The sequence below is a fragment of the Bidens hawaiensis genome, unplaced genomic scaffold (genome assembly GCF_021521415.1).
Source record: "Bidens hawaiensis isolate Kalapana, Puna unplaced genomic scaffold, B.hawaiensis_p1.1 tig00018757_1, whole genome shotgun sequence".
NCBI classification, from domain to species: Eukaryota; Viridiplantae; Streptophyta; class Magnoliopsida; order Asterales; family Asteraceae; genus Bidens; species Bidens hawaiensis.
In genome coordinates, this window is record NW_027492846.1 from 84,917 (window position 1) to 99,761 (window position 14,845).

At 38.5% G+C, this 14,845-nt stretch overlaps 1 pseudogene; it reads left to right on the forward strand.

The window, feature by feature from the left end:
- Positions 1 to 13,618: 13,618 nt before the first annotated feature.
- On the forward strand, positions 13,619 to 14,611 carry LOC143556927 (putative calcium-binding protein CML41 pseudogene; annotated as a pseudogene).
- The last annotated feature ends 234 nt before the right edge of the window (positions 14,612 to 14,845 follow it).

Genomic DNA, 14,845 nt, shown 5'->3' on the forward strand with positions numbered 1-14,845 from the left:
TTAGGCTATCCCACATCGGCCGTGGACAAGAGAGATCCTTGGTTCATAAGTAATGTCCTGCCTCTTAACATCACCAACGCGTTTTGGGCTTAGTTGGCTGTGGAGCACATGAAAACCCACGGTTAAGCGTGCTTAGGTGGAAGTAGTACTAGGATGGGTGACCACCTGTGAAGTCTCTACCTGAGCAACCAAAAACAAAGCCGTGAGTTCCCGGATGGGCAACCCATCGGGGGCAAAGCGGACAATATTGGTAGTACGAGAGGCTGGGATGTTACAGGTGGTATCAGAGCCACTCTTGTGCCGTTCGGGATGATGGGACATGCCTCATCGAGGACGATGAGTCCAAAGAGGGGTTGTTTGTAACACCCTTGGCAAATACAACATCGTCCCACTCTTAGGCTATCCCGCATCGGCCGTGGACAAGAGAGATCCTTGGTTCATAAGTAATGTCCTGCCTCTTAACATCACCAACGCGTTTTGGGCTTAGTTGGCTGTGGAGCACATGAAAACCCACGGTTAAGCGTGCTTAGGTGGAAATAGTACTAGGATGGGTGACCACCTGTGAAGTCTCTACCAGAGCAACCAAAAACAAAGCCGTGAGTTCCCGGATGGGCAACCCATCGGGGGCAAAGCGGACAATATTGGTAGTACGAGAGGCTGGGATGTTACAGGTGGTATCAGAGCCACTCTTGTGCCGTTCGGGATGATGGGACATGCCTCATCGAGGACGATGAGTCCAAAGAGGGGTTGTTTGTAACACCCTTGGCAAACACAACATCGTCCCACTCTTAGGCTATCCCGCATCGGCCGTGGACAAGAGAGATCCTTGGTTCATAAGTAATGTCCTGCCTCTTAACATCACCAACGCGTTTTGGGCTTAGTTAGCTGTGGAGCACATGAAAACTCCACGGTTAAGCGTTCTTTGGTGGAAGTAGTACTAGGATGGGTGACCACCTGGGAAGTCTCTACCTGAGCAACCTAAAACAAAGTCGTGAGTTCCCGGATGGGCAACCCATCTGGGGCAAAACGGACAATATTGGTGGTACGAGAGGCTGGGATGTTACATAAAGTTCTTTTAAAAGTCTCATCTTGGAGAGGCGTTGTTCGATTCGGTAAGAAAGGAAAGTTAAGTCCTCGATTCGTTGGAGCCTTTAAGGTACTTGAACGAATCGGCACTGTTGCATACCGTTTGCGACTGCCCGAAGAAATGCAAGGGATACACGATGTATTTCATGTTTCGAATCTGCGTAAATGTCTAACAGATAAATCATTAACTATGCCATTAAAAGACGTTGAAATAAATGAGAACTTAAAATTCGTAGAAGGTCCAATCCAATAGAAGATTCGAAAACAAAGAAATTGAAAAGAAGAACATTAAAAATTGTGAAAGTTAAATGGGACTCGCGTAGAGGGCCCGAATATACTTGGGAACTTGAATTGGAAATGAGAAGGAAATACCCCCATTTGTTCTTGTAAAGCAATCTCGAGGACGAGATTTGTTTCAAGGTGGGGAGGATGTAACATCAAGAAAATTTTGAGTTAAAAATGTAAACTTTCCAAAGTCTAGGGACTAAAATTGACAAATTCCAAACCTGAGGGTTAAAAATGAAAGTTCTGATTTCCTGACCCATCGCGCTACGTGATGAATCAGAAGAGAGACCCATCGCGTACCGCGATGGGGGTGTCTGACAGCGAGACGCGTGGCCAGCCACGTGGCCACACGTGGCACACCGGTCACCACGTGTCCCGCCACGTGGCCACACGTGGCACGTCGTCCGCCACGTGTCAACACGTGGCACACCGTCTGCCACGTGGCGACACGTGTTGTGACTGGCCAGGGCTACGTCGCAGTACGCGACGGGTGCCCAGGAGGCCTTCGCGTACCGCGATGGGACTCCATATTTTGCCTATAAATAGCAAGCTCGGGATTTCATTCTTGCACACCAAAATCAAGCTTTCCCCTCTCTCTCTCTCTCTAACATCTCACTAGAACTCCACAACCATATTACCGATCCACCTCGATAAGCGTGCCCTGATTCCTTGATTTCCGTGCCAACATTTCCTCGAAGTTTGTGCCACCCTCCACCCACATACAACCAAGAAAGCGTTTGTTATCATGGCAATGAGTCTCGAGGAGCGTGCCAACGAGTGTTGAAGATTGGTATTACCGTTTGGCGACAAGGAGGGATGTTGATTAAAACGACAAAGGAAACCAAGCGGCATGGGAGTGCTGCTCGAGTTCCTAGGGTTTCTAAACGCCAATAAGGTAAGGCGTAACGACAAATGAATATAATAAAATATTATATTAAAGGCTTGAACCTTAAGTCGAGGTTATACTCGATACCTCGAATAAAAGAAAAGAAAAGAAAAACATAACAAAGAAGGAATAAAAGATAGAAATATATATATATATGTATATATGTGTGTAAATATATATGTATATTCTTTGTTATGAATATTATTTAAGCAATAAATAACTATTCTTAAATAATAAAAGAAAAGAATATGTTTCTTGGAGAAGAAGAAACGTTGGGTTTCTATAAATAAACTAAAGATTTATAAATTACTTTTAAACTAAAGGTTTTCAAGTAAAAAGAGAATTATGAACTAAAGGTTCATCGAGGTAGAGAATATAAAATAAGACTAAATGTCTTAAGCCGGATTGTATATCCGACTAACAAATCGTTATAATCGTACTATAGGTGCTAGATAGCAAGGGAAAGACCCCCGGACGGTGTTGAAGCCGATCCCAAAGCGAAAAGGTGAATACGCCCCCAAACTTTTATAAACTTGTTTTCAAACGAGTCAAACATGTTATATGAAAATTGTTTACAAGGAACTACGTGTTCTTAAAACCGTTATAAATAAGAGTATAAGCCTAGCCCTCAGGCTGTAGTATATGTGTGGCTGGATCCTTACATATGTGGTAGTACGCGGTGGGCACATCGCACCACGCCTGGTCGTAGGACGCTTTCCTATAGGAAGCACGACCATGTGTATACTTACGGGCACTTAACTAAGTCGAACGCTGCGGTGTTTGCTGAGGTGACCTAGTGTAGAGGCTCGAGTTTATAAATGTGTTATTTAACTTTGTTATTCCTAAGTCACGTTGGGCCGAGGCAGGCATAGTCTCGAGGGGTAACAAAGTAAAAGAAAATATTTTAGCGTCAGCGTGTTCACCAGCATTCGTTGCTGACATAATTTACTTACATTTTGCAGGTGAACAAGATTAGCGCTTGGAGTGTCGAAGTGCTATATTTAAATCCGATGGCTCGGATCTTTTGTTTAAAACTTTAAATATGTAAATAGTGGTTTTGTAACTATAAAACAAGTAATCTTTTGAACTTAAAACGGGAATCTTTTATAATCCCATCTTTTATAATATTACAACTTTGTTCCACAAGTTTTACAAGTCTTCCGCTAATTTAACGTAACTCTGATTTAGTTACACTTTTTGTACCAACTGTTGGGTCGCACTCCTAGGCCTAAGATGGGGGTGTGACACTTTATGATTGATTGTTTGTGTATGTGATATGGTTTAACTGCTTATCTCACAGGAACAGTTTGCATCTATCTTACTTTATTATATAATATTACTGTTGAGTTTTAAACTGGTGTTTTACTCACTCAACATGTGTTGTTGACAAAAATATATTTTATACGCATTTGCATGTTATCAACTTGGTTGTTTAGAAAGATGAAGATCATGTAGAGATGCTTTTTGGGATACAAACTTAATTAATCATTGTTGTAATTTCATTATACTTGATGTACTTAACTGTAATTGTTTTATTTGAAATTATTAAATAGATATTGAAACTTATAATGTTGCAAGATAGTAACTTTGTGAGCTGTGACAATCAGTTCACGATTCGGCATTTCTGCCGTAGGTTGGGGTGCAACAGCACCACTGCGTCATTCACAAATTAACAACTTACGAACTGAATTTCTGATCAAATCAAATTTCTAGCTTTAATTAACTTAAAAATTAACATTTACAACTACAAAATGAAATAAGGGGTTTGAGGTTTACACTATTGGATATACGGAGGATGATGATAATTGGCATTTAACTAGTTAATTGGATATGAAAAAATTGAACCATTAATGTTGTTGAATACATCTCTGAACATCCGTATTAAAAGACGAAAATGATTAATCAGATTTTGATAGAGATCGTAATTTCTAGGGTTTTGAAAAAGGTGAAAGTTGGGGCTTTTTGATAATAGCTTATGGGCTTCGATTGATGTTGTTGCGGGTTGTTTGGAAGTGGAAATGGTTAGCCATATCCATGCAGGACTCTGAGGTCGATGCAAAACGTGAATAGAGAAAATTTGAAGAAAGATTGTAGTTCCATTGGTGGTGCTTGCAATTTGGTCCACTTAGTATTACTATCCGGTTAGGTTTGATGTTTACACATGCTTAACTTGGTGGCTGTGATGGTGGTAGCGGCGACCAGTGGCGGACCCAGGATTTTTTGCCAATGGGGTCCCATATTTTCGGTGTTCAAATTTTTCGGGTCGGTCGTTGTTCAGGTCGGGTCGAGACGAAGAACATAATAAAAAACAATATCATAATAAAACTTTCTTTTCAATTATCACTACCTGAACGGGTCAAAATGGGTCGGGTTGACACATAAACACTTTGTTTTCCCTTTCTTAAACATTTTTGAGATAGAACCTAGATCCACCCTTTCATAAGCATGTGTTGAAAACCATTAACTTAAACTAGTGAAAAATAAAACTGATATTTTAAAGTGTTTGAATGTTTCTAAAGAAAACCATGCATAAAGTTGAAAACAATGATATGTATTTTAGAGGTGTTTGAATGTTTCCAAAGTTATCATTGCAACATTAGCAATCAAATGATTGATTAACACTAAAAATTAACACAAAAAACCAAAAACTGAGCCTTGTAAGACTTGAACCCATGACCTTTCAAAGATAAAACAAGGGACTTTCCACCAGACCACATCAACATTAATAGTATGGGTTCCAAGTATTAAATCTTATGGGGTCCTCAAAAAATTTAATATACCGCTTCTAATAAATTTTTAAAAAACATTGGTGTCCCAGGACCCCGATCCACGCTATGTGGGTCCGCCCCTGGCGGCGACGGCCATGGTTGCTGGCTTGCTGCCATGGTGGTGGTGTTCGTGCAATCTGCCACATAAGCAAGTTTTTGACCCGCAAACATGTCACATAATAAAAAACTAACGATGCTAAGATTTTTTTAATCAGGATTTGTTGATAGAAAAAATAATAAATTGTGGAAGCGTAACTATCTATTTCATTAGTTGGGACTGCCAATCACCCAAATGTGATAGTTAAGATTTTTTAATATTAAAAAAAACACCTTAAATAATGGTCCAATAATAATTAAAACAAAACATAGCATCTTTAGATTTCTTGTACAGCACCCCAAGGCTTCCTTCACTTGTTTTCTTAACAAATGATCCAATTCGCATCATATGCCGTAAATTAAAGGTGACGATTTTTTTCTACAAAAGTAACATGATAATAATGAAAGTTATTAATTCAATATTACTTTTTACAAAAATAGTAACCAACCCGAATTGGATGTTTTTAATTGATAACGGATTCAATTCTACGTGATTGCGTGGGATGCCATTGTCCCACCCAGAGGTGAAAAAAAAACCGAACTCGGAACCGGACCTGAAATAAAAATTCGGAATCGGTTTTTTTTATACTCGAGTTTTTAAAACCTGAACTCGTACCTGACCCTACCCGTAGGGTACGGATAGGGTATGCATTTCGGTACTAATACCCGAACCGGAACCGGACCCGATTTGTACCCGGTAATATCCGAATACCCGAACTGGTTTGATTCCGGAATCTTTTCCAATACCCAAAACCGGGTATTTCAAATACTCGATCTATACCCGAAAAATACCTTAAAAATACCCGAAAAATAACCCTAAAAAGTGCAACATTTTAAAAAATCCAATCTATACCCGAAAAATACCCGGAAAAAAGTCCGAAAAAAACCCGAAAATAGAGTTTTTTCAATACCCGAAAATAGGGTAATCAAATACCCGATTTTATATTACCCGGTTATATACCCGACCCGAACCCGATGCATAGAGTATGGTTTTTAAAGACAATAACCGGACCCGAACCTGACCCGGGTATTACCAATACCTGATTTTCAATACCCGGTTTCATACCCGAATCAAACCGGGTATTTGAAAACCCCAATTTATGCACCTCTAGTTCCACCGTCCACTTATTGCAATGTTAAAAAAACATGGGTTTAAGACCCATGATTGAAGATTGTTTTTCATGTGTGATATCCATGACATGCAATTACGGTTAGCAATCTTGACCCTAACTTATTTTAAAAGAGTCAATCTGGGTTTTTTAAAAATCATAATGGTTGGTTTGGGTCATAGATTTTAACTAAATGAGCAAAATGGGTCATTTGAAATTCCACTATTTTATTTTCGGGTTAAAATGGGTTAACATGTTTAAAGAAATGGGTCGATGTGGGTTCGGGTTGAAACATGTTTTGGATTGGAACGAGTTCAGTTTAGGTTTTGGCTCGGATCAGCAATCGAGCCGACACGAGTTTTTGAACTGGACGGGTTGGATTTCGGTTTCTTTTGTGTCTTTTGATCGATTTTTTCGGTTTCGATCAATTCGGTTCAATATGGTTTTTTATTTCGTTTTCGTCAACTTTTCGGTTTCGTTTCATTTCTCGAGTTTTTTTTCCTTTTTTTGAACGAGTAAAACGGAGGAAACTTCTTTTTAGTTTGTTTATTTATTTTTTTATCTTTTGATTTATATTTTGAGTTATGATTTTTTATTAATTTTTTTTAAACACCCCCCTCCCCTCCCAAAAAAAATTCTAAAAATTAATAAAAAAAAACATAACTCGTAATATAAATCAAAAACGAAAAAGGTAAAAGAACTAAAACGTTTCCTTTGTTGCCCTCGTTCATAAAAAAAACAAAAAAAACGACCCGAAACCTGTTTTGACTAGTTCTATAATTAACTCATTCTGATCCAGACCCGTTTTAATCCAAACCTGTTGACCCTAGCCCGTTCCAACCCGAATCAAAATAACTCTTTTTTAATTGACTCATTCCGACCCATAACCTGGCCCAACCCAACTCATTTGCCATCCTACATGCAACACATGAAAAACAAATGACATCCCATACAATTAAATTTAGAAATAATTGCATAGATAGTTATGATTGTATTTGGATTACCGTTTTGATTATTAAATTTGAAAAGTTACGAGTTTGCTCCTCAAATCTAGCGACCAAAACCGTAGTATGAACATACTATTTAAACTTTCTTTGTAATTCTTTCTTAAATTTAGAATCTTCAGTTACATATTAATCATTTTAAGATTAAAGTAGAATCCAAGTTAACATTAAAAACCTGGTTATCATATCTGGTATGTATTTAGTATAAGTTCACTAATAACAGAGTTATTGTTAAGGTTCATAAGAAGTCTGATAGAAGCAAACTTTATCTCTATCTCATAATTTAGAGAGCCTGATCGTCTAACCCACTTAAAAACATAGAAAAGAAAAATCAACATTGTATGATTAAAAATTCTAAAACGACACATACTAGGATAATATGGAGAAAGGCAACAAAAATGACAATCAAAAGAATCTACAGTAACATGACAATTTCATATTAATATATAGTTATTATATGGTATATAAATCGTTTTCATAGTTGTAAATTGTAGTTTGAAAAAATTAACGGATTAATATATTGATCATAAAATGAAAAATAAAGAAAACTTATCAAATATCTGCTAATTAAGTATAAGAAAGAAACTTAATAACATGACTAGTGAATTGTTAAATAAATTAATAATGTATATGACTAGTGAATTTTTTAGAAAACATTAATTATGTATAGTCATTTTCTTGAGCAATACACCAACTAAGGGCACGTTAATACATCGCGATGTTTAAAGTGACCCATTTTAGAATATCTATACTATATATAGCAAATTAAGACGGTGATTTTAAGTTCTTTACGAAGTTTCAAGCACATGATACAAGTTTAAAGGACAAAATAGTCTTTTTAACATAAAAACTCACGTGTATTCCATATTTTTCCTAAATATTTACAACATATACCCCTTAACATTAATTAACTTTTGTAAAATAAAAGAATAGTTACAACTTTAATCCTTAATCTTTTATGTATATATTCTTTATATTTTCATTTTTAACCAACTACTCCGGCGATTTTTAAACGGTCATAACTTTTTCGTACGTTGATACTTTTTTAAAAAAACTGCACCATAAAAACGAGCATTTAATTCTCTTTAACTTGAGTATGATATTGTCATAGTTTTTTTTTCCAGTTAAAAATAACATTTTACGTATATGTGTTTGTGGTTCGGTTTTGATGGTTTTAAATAAACCACGAGCCAAGCTGTTAGCAACGCTTTTGTCGCTGAAAATTAAAACCGGACCGTTGAAAATTTAACTCAACAAAACCAAACCATTAGCAATGGTTAGGTTCCGGTTTCGTTTGTACTTCGATACTAAATTGAGTTTAAAATAAGAATTATTAATCTACATATATCAATAAACGGTTTCACGATTACAAAAGAAACAATGAACATCCATAAATCTATTACGTGATTAACTACCAAGGTTTGTATTTCCCACTGCATCGCGCGGGCATCCGTCTAGTATTAATATATGTCTATCGGTTCGTCTATTGTACTGTAATCATGAATAATCAATGCGATCCTGTTGTTGAGGCATGAAATTATCTGTGGGACTACCAAATATAGTCCTTATTAGGCGTATATTTGATAATCAATAGATGGATTTGATAAGATTTGTTAACTCTTGTAACAATATATTATAAATATCAATTCCATCACTCAATACAATTGAGGTTGATTTTACCATATTCTTTACATGGTATCAGCCAAATCTTGATCCCATTTTCTCTCTATCCCTATTCTTGTCCACTGCCTTTCCTTCTCCCCTTCAATGGCCGCCACCCCTTCTTTCTCCTCATCGGACTCTTTATCCATGAGTACTCTCTTATATCTCGTTACCCTCAAACTCACCCCAACTAATTATCTTGTTTGGAAAAACCATATGTTACCCATCTTTGCCTTTCAAAACTTGCTCAGTCATATTGATGGTTCATCCATCAAGCCGTCGGCCACTATCACCATTGACAACAAAATTGTTCCCAACCCCGATGTCGCTACTTGGGAGGCTCAAGATCAAAAGGCCGTCATTATCCTAAATGCTTCCCTAACCGAGGAAGTTGCTTCTGAAGTTCTTGGCATAGCAGGTGCTCGGCAGATCTGGTTAGCTTTGGAATCCGCGTTTAGCAACTCCTCTGTTGAACGCGTATATTCGCTTCGTGACACCCTTCGACAACTTACCAAGGGCACTTCTTCTGTCACGGAGTATAGTCGGAAATTCAAATCTATTTGTGATCAATTAGCAGCCATCGATCACCCGGTTCTTGAAATGGACAAGTTCCATTGGTTTCTCTGAGGCTTAGGACCGGCTTTTGAAAATTTTTCTGTTTCTATACAAACCACTAAACCGGCCCCGTTATTCTGTGATCTTGTTACTCAAGCCGAAAGTCACGAGATCTTTATGCAATCCATTCGTGGTACAACACCTCCTCCTGCTGCCTTCACAGCTCAACAAACTAGAGGGGGTTACAACAGAGGTCAAAACAATCGGACATACAGGGGCCAAAGTAGTTGTGGGGGACACTCTCAAGGTCGGGATCGTTCGTTTGAGAAACTTCTCCCTCGTTGCCAAATCTGCAAGGCTCATGGCCACTCTGCCACCTCTTGTCCAGATCTGCTTAAATATGCTAAGCAACACGCACCTTCCGATGAGTCCTTGGCAAAGGCGTTTCATGCTTAGTGCCATGTTACTAACAATACCCCAGACTGGAATGTTGACTAGGGAGCAACTGCACACATGACTCCAGACTTTGATTCTCTTCACCAGTCAACTCCTTATCAAGGTAATCAAAGTGTTCTATTTGGCAATGGTAAGTCACTCCCTATCACTCATACGGGTCATTCAATTATTTCCGATCATATTAAGTTACGGGATGTTTTGGTCATTCCAAATCTGACCAAGAAACTTTTATCGGCCAGTAAATTAACATCTGATTACCCGGTTGATGTACTTTTGTCTCAACCGTTCTTTCACATTCAGGATCGGATAACAAAAAAGGTACTAGCTAAAGGGGTGTGTGAAAATGGTCTTTACGTGTTGAAGGAGATTCCTCAAGCCTTGGTTGCTACAGTTTCTAATCGGGCATCTTTTGAACTTTGGCATGCTCGTTTGGGCCATGTTTATTTTGACACTATTTCTGTTTTAAATAAGTTGGGGGCGTTGTCTGTTACTTCTGTTTTGCCCAAACCAAACATTTGTGTTTCTTGTCAAATGGCCAAGGGTCAGAGACTTTCATTTGATGTTAATTTAAAACGGTCTTCACACCCATTAGATATTATTCATTGTGATTTATGGAGACCTTCTCCAATCGGGTCTAAAGAAGGCTATTTATATTATGTAGTTTTTATTGATGATCACTCCAGGTTCACATGGTTTTATCCTTTGAAAACCAAGACCGGTTTCTATGCCATTCTACCAATATTTATTAATCTTGTACAAACTCAATGTGGAAGAAAGAACAAGGTCTTTCAAAGTGATGGCGGGATAGAGTTTGTGAATCACACGGTTCGCAAAAATTTTTAAGACAATGGCATTTTTCACCGTTTTTCATGTCCATACACGCCCCAACAAAATGGGCGTGCGGAACGTAAACACAGGCATATTGTTGAGACGGGCCTTGCCATGCTTTTTAATACACATGTTCCAGCTCAATTTTGGGTTGAAGCTTTTCAATCGGCAACATATATCATAAATCGGCTACCTACTCCTTTATTAGATCAAAGGTCGCCATTTCAAGCTTTATTTGATCATAAGCCTCAATATACAAATTTTCATGTTTTTGGTTGTCAAGTTTTTCCATATCTACGGGATTACTCAAAACACAAACTTGCCCCTCGTAGTGTGCCGTGTATTTTTATTGGCTATAGCTCTCAATATAAAGGCTATTGATGTCTCGATCCATCATCCTCTCGGATCTACGTAACTCGTCACGCAAGATTTAATGAAATGGTTTTCCCTTTCAAAGGGGTTGGTGAGGCTAATAACATTAATAAACTGGAGATCTCTACTTTTTTGGATGATTTACAACCTCCAGACCAACCATCGAACCCAATCAAACCAACACATAGTACTTCGTCAAGCCCATGCACAAGTTCACAAACTCCTCAATCCAACACACCCAGCCCATTTCTCTCACCTTGTGATCTGTGTGAACCTTCATCCAACCCACAAACAAGCCCACATGCTTCACAGCCGGACCTACCGAATTCGCCTCCTCCTAGCCCACGACCCACCCCACCGAACTCTCCACCACCCAACCCACCTACTGATTCCAGCCCACAGCCCATGCCATAGCTCGATGTTAACTCACCAGACGCAAACCAAACCAACCAACCTACCACTTCCAATCCAAACCAACCAAATGCCTCTACCCATCATATGCATACTCGGTCCAAATCTGGAATTTTCAAACCTAAGCACTTTGCCGACCTTGCTTCTCTCTCAAGTCATCCTCTCCACATGGCATTGATCGCCATTAGTGAGCCACGTGGCTTCAAATCGGCAGCCAAAGAGCAAAAATGGTTACATGCAATGCATGAGGAACTTAATGCTTTACAACAGAATCAAACTTGGACTCTTGTTCCAAGACCCGCCTCTTCTAACGTGGTTGGGTCCAAATGGGTGTTTCGTATCAAATACCACTCGGATGGCTCGATAGAACGCTACAAGGCACGTTTAGTGACTCAAGGTTTCACCCAGGTTCCGGGACTTGACTTTTCTCATACTTTTAGTCCTGTTAAAGCTTCTACAGTTCGCATTGTTATTTCTCTAGCGGTGTTAAACGGTTAGAGATTACACCAACTTGATGTCAAGAATGCCTTTCTAAATGGCAATCTCGATGAAACTGTGTTCATGGAGCAGCCCCCGGGGTTTGTTGACTCGAAGTTTCCAAATCATGTGTGACGGTTATCCAAAGCCATATATGGTCTCAAACAAGCCCCACGTGCCTGGTTTCAGCGATTGAGCTCGTTTCTTGTCTTTTATGGCTTCGTATGCAGTCGTGCCGACACTTCGTTATTTATATACAAACGAGATGATTGCATCATGTATCTTCTCGTTTATGTTGATGATCTTATTCTCACCGGGAACTATGAGGTTTTGATTGGTAAGTTTATTTCAAGGCTTAATACTGAATTTGCAACCAAAGATCTAGGTGATCTTAATTATTTTCTGGGCCTTGAAGTTATGTATGCCGACTCGGGTATCTTTTTAACGCGATCGAAGTATGCCACCGACATATTGAAACGATCCGAGCTTCTTGATTCGAAACCAATTGCTACGCCATTAGCTCCGCATGAATCGTTTCATTCGGATGGTGAACCATTCTCAGACCCGACTGTCTTTAGGTCTCTTGTTGGAGCTTTACAATATTTAACGATTATGAGACCGGATCTCTCCTATGCTGTTAATCAGGTATCTCAATTTTTGCATGCTCCAACGGTGGATCACTTCGTAGCAGTAAAGTGTATTCTAAGATATGTTAAGGGCACCATATCCTTTGGCCTTACTTTTAGTAAGCCTCACAAAACCTCCCTGGTTGGTTATTCGGATGCTGATTGGGCTATTTGCATTGAGACACGACGATCCACTTTTGGTTATTCAATATTCTTGGGAGGTAATCTTGTGTCTTGGAGTGCAAAGAAGCAACCCACTGTCTCTCATTCAAGTTGTGAGTCAGAATATCGTGCCATGGCGAACACTGCTGCTGAGATAGTCTGGATAACTCATCTGTTGTAGGAGCTTAATGCTCTGCCTCCCAATCGACCCACACTTCTTTGTGACAACAAAAGTGCTCTATTTATGACTCAAAATCCGGTTTCTCATAAGCGTGCAAAGCATATTGATCTGGATTATCATTTTATTCGGGAACTGGTCACTTCTGGGAAGTTGTATACCTGTTTTGTTCCTACCAATCTTCAGGTGGCTGACATCTTCACCAAAAGCCTTCCGCGTGCTCCGTTTGAAGTTTTCCGCTCGATGTTACGGCTTGGACCACCACCATTTCGATTGAAGGGGGGTATTAGGCATATATTTGATAATCAATAGATGGATTTGATAAGATTTGTTAATGTTGTAAAGTTATTCTATTTCCTTATTATTGTGTCAACTCTTGTAACAATATATTATAAATATCAATTCCATCCCTCAATACTATTGAGGTTGATTTTACCATATTCTTTAAAGTCCTAAACTAGTTGTTGCTTGTAAAGTATGGAAGAAAATCAAATTTGAATTTGACTATAACACATTACCTCTCTTCATGATGCCTGATGATCACTCGACTTGAATTACTCGTTAAACAACCACAAACATGAAGTTACATAATTTCACAAGTATTTAAGTCCAAACTGATCATGTGAAACTGTTAAAAAATAACGGCCCCGGTATAGAAGCATTGAGAGTGAAAGTGGACATACGTCCTCAAAAGTCATCAAGGAAGTTGCCATGCAGGTTCCTTAGGAACCAAACTTCACGCAATCACATTTCCATCCATATTTTCACAACACCTTCTTCGAAATTTCCAAAATACTTTTGTCTCATGTTTCTTCCCAACATTGCATCACAATTTCCATCCATTAATTAATATTTAACTGTACGTCTTTATCTTCACTTTCACCTTCTCGAGTGCGTATATATATAGATGTTTCTCATTACATATTTTCATCAATAATAAATAATAACAAAACCCTTCTTCCTTTTTAAAATATGGAGCCTACAAAAGTTAAAAATTCATTCAGTTGGTTCCGACAAAAGAGTCTCATATTTCGTTCCAAGACTAACACTAATACCACCTCAAACTCCACTTCTCCAACGTTACTCATGTCTCCTAAATCCCCAAAACCAAACGCCAACAACCACGAGCACGAGTTCAAACTAGTTTTCACTCGCTTTGATGCGGACAACGATGGGAAGATTTCCGCTCTAGAGCTTCGATCATACTTCGGTTCCATTGGAGAGTACATGCCACACCAAGAGGCTCAAGGTGTGATCGATGACTTGGACACCGATGGTGACGGGTTTATAGACTTTCAAGATTTTATGAAGCTGATGAAAGTAAACGATGAACGGGACGACGTGAGGGCCGCCTTTGAGATGTTCGAGTACGAGAAAGGGTGTGGACAGATTAGCCCAAAGAGCTTGCAGAAGACACTGAGTCGACTCGGGGACCCGAAAAGTTATGAGGAGTGTTTGCGGATGATTAAAGTGTTTGATACTCAAGGCAAAGGAGGCGTTGATTTTAATGAGTTTCAGCAAATGATGATGGCCTAATTAGGAACATCAGTTGTGCGTATAAATTTACGTTTGAAAAAATTGTGAATTAAACTGAAGGTGTTTATAAGACCGTAATTTGATTTGTCATTATAAGTTACAAAATGCAAATGTCATATCTCATATGATTCAATTGTTGAGTTTCCTTAATTTTAAGACACGCAACAAGCTAGCCAACAAGGCAACAATACATGTGTATACCTCCTTTTACACTTCAATTCTATAACTATATTATTTGTTTCAATTTTAATATACTGTATTCTGTATATACTTTTTTTATATGAAGTAGATAAATATAATAAGCTAAAAATAGATATATTATATAATTCAATTTTAACAAGTTTAAGA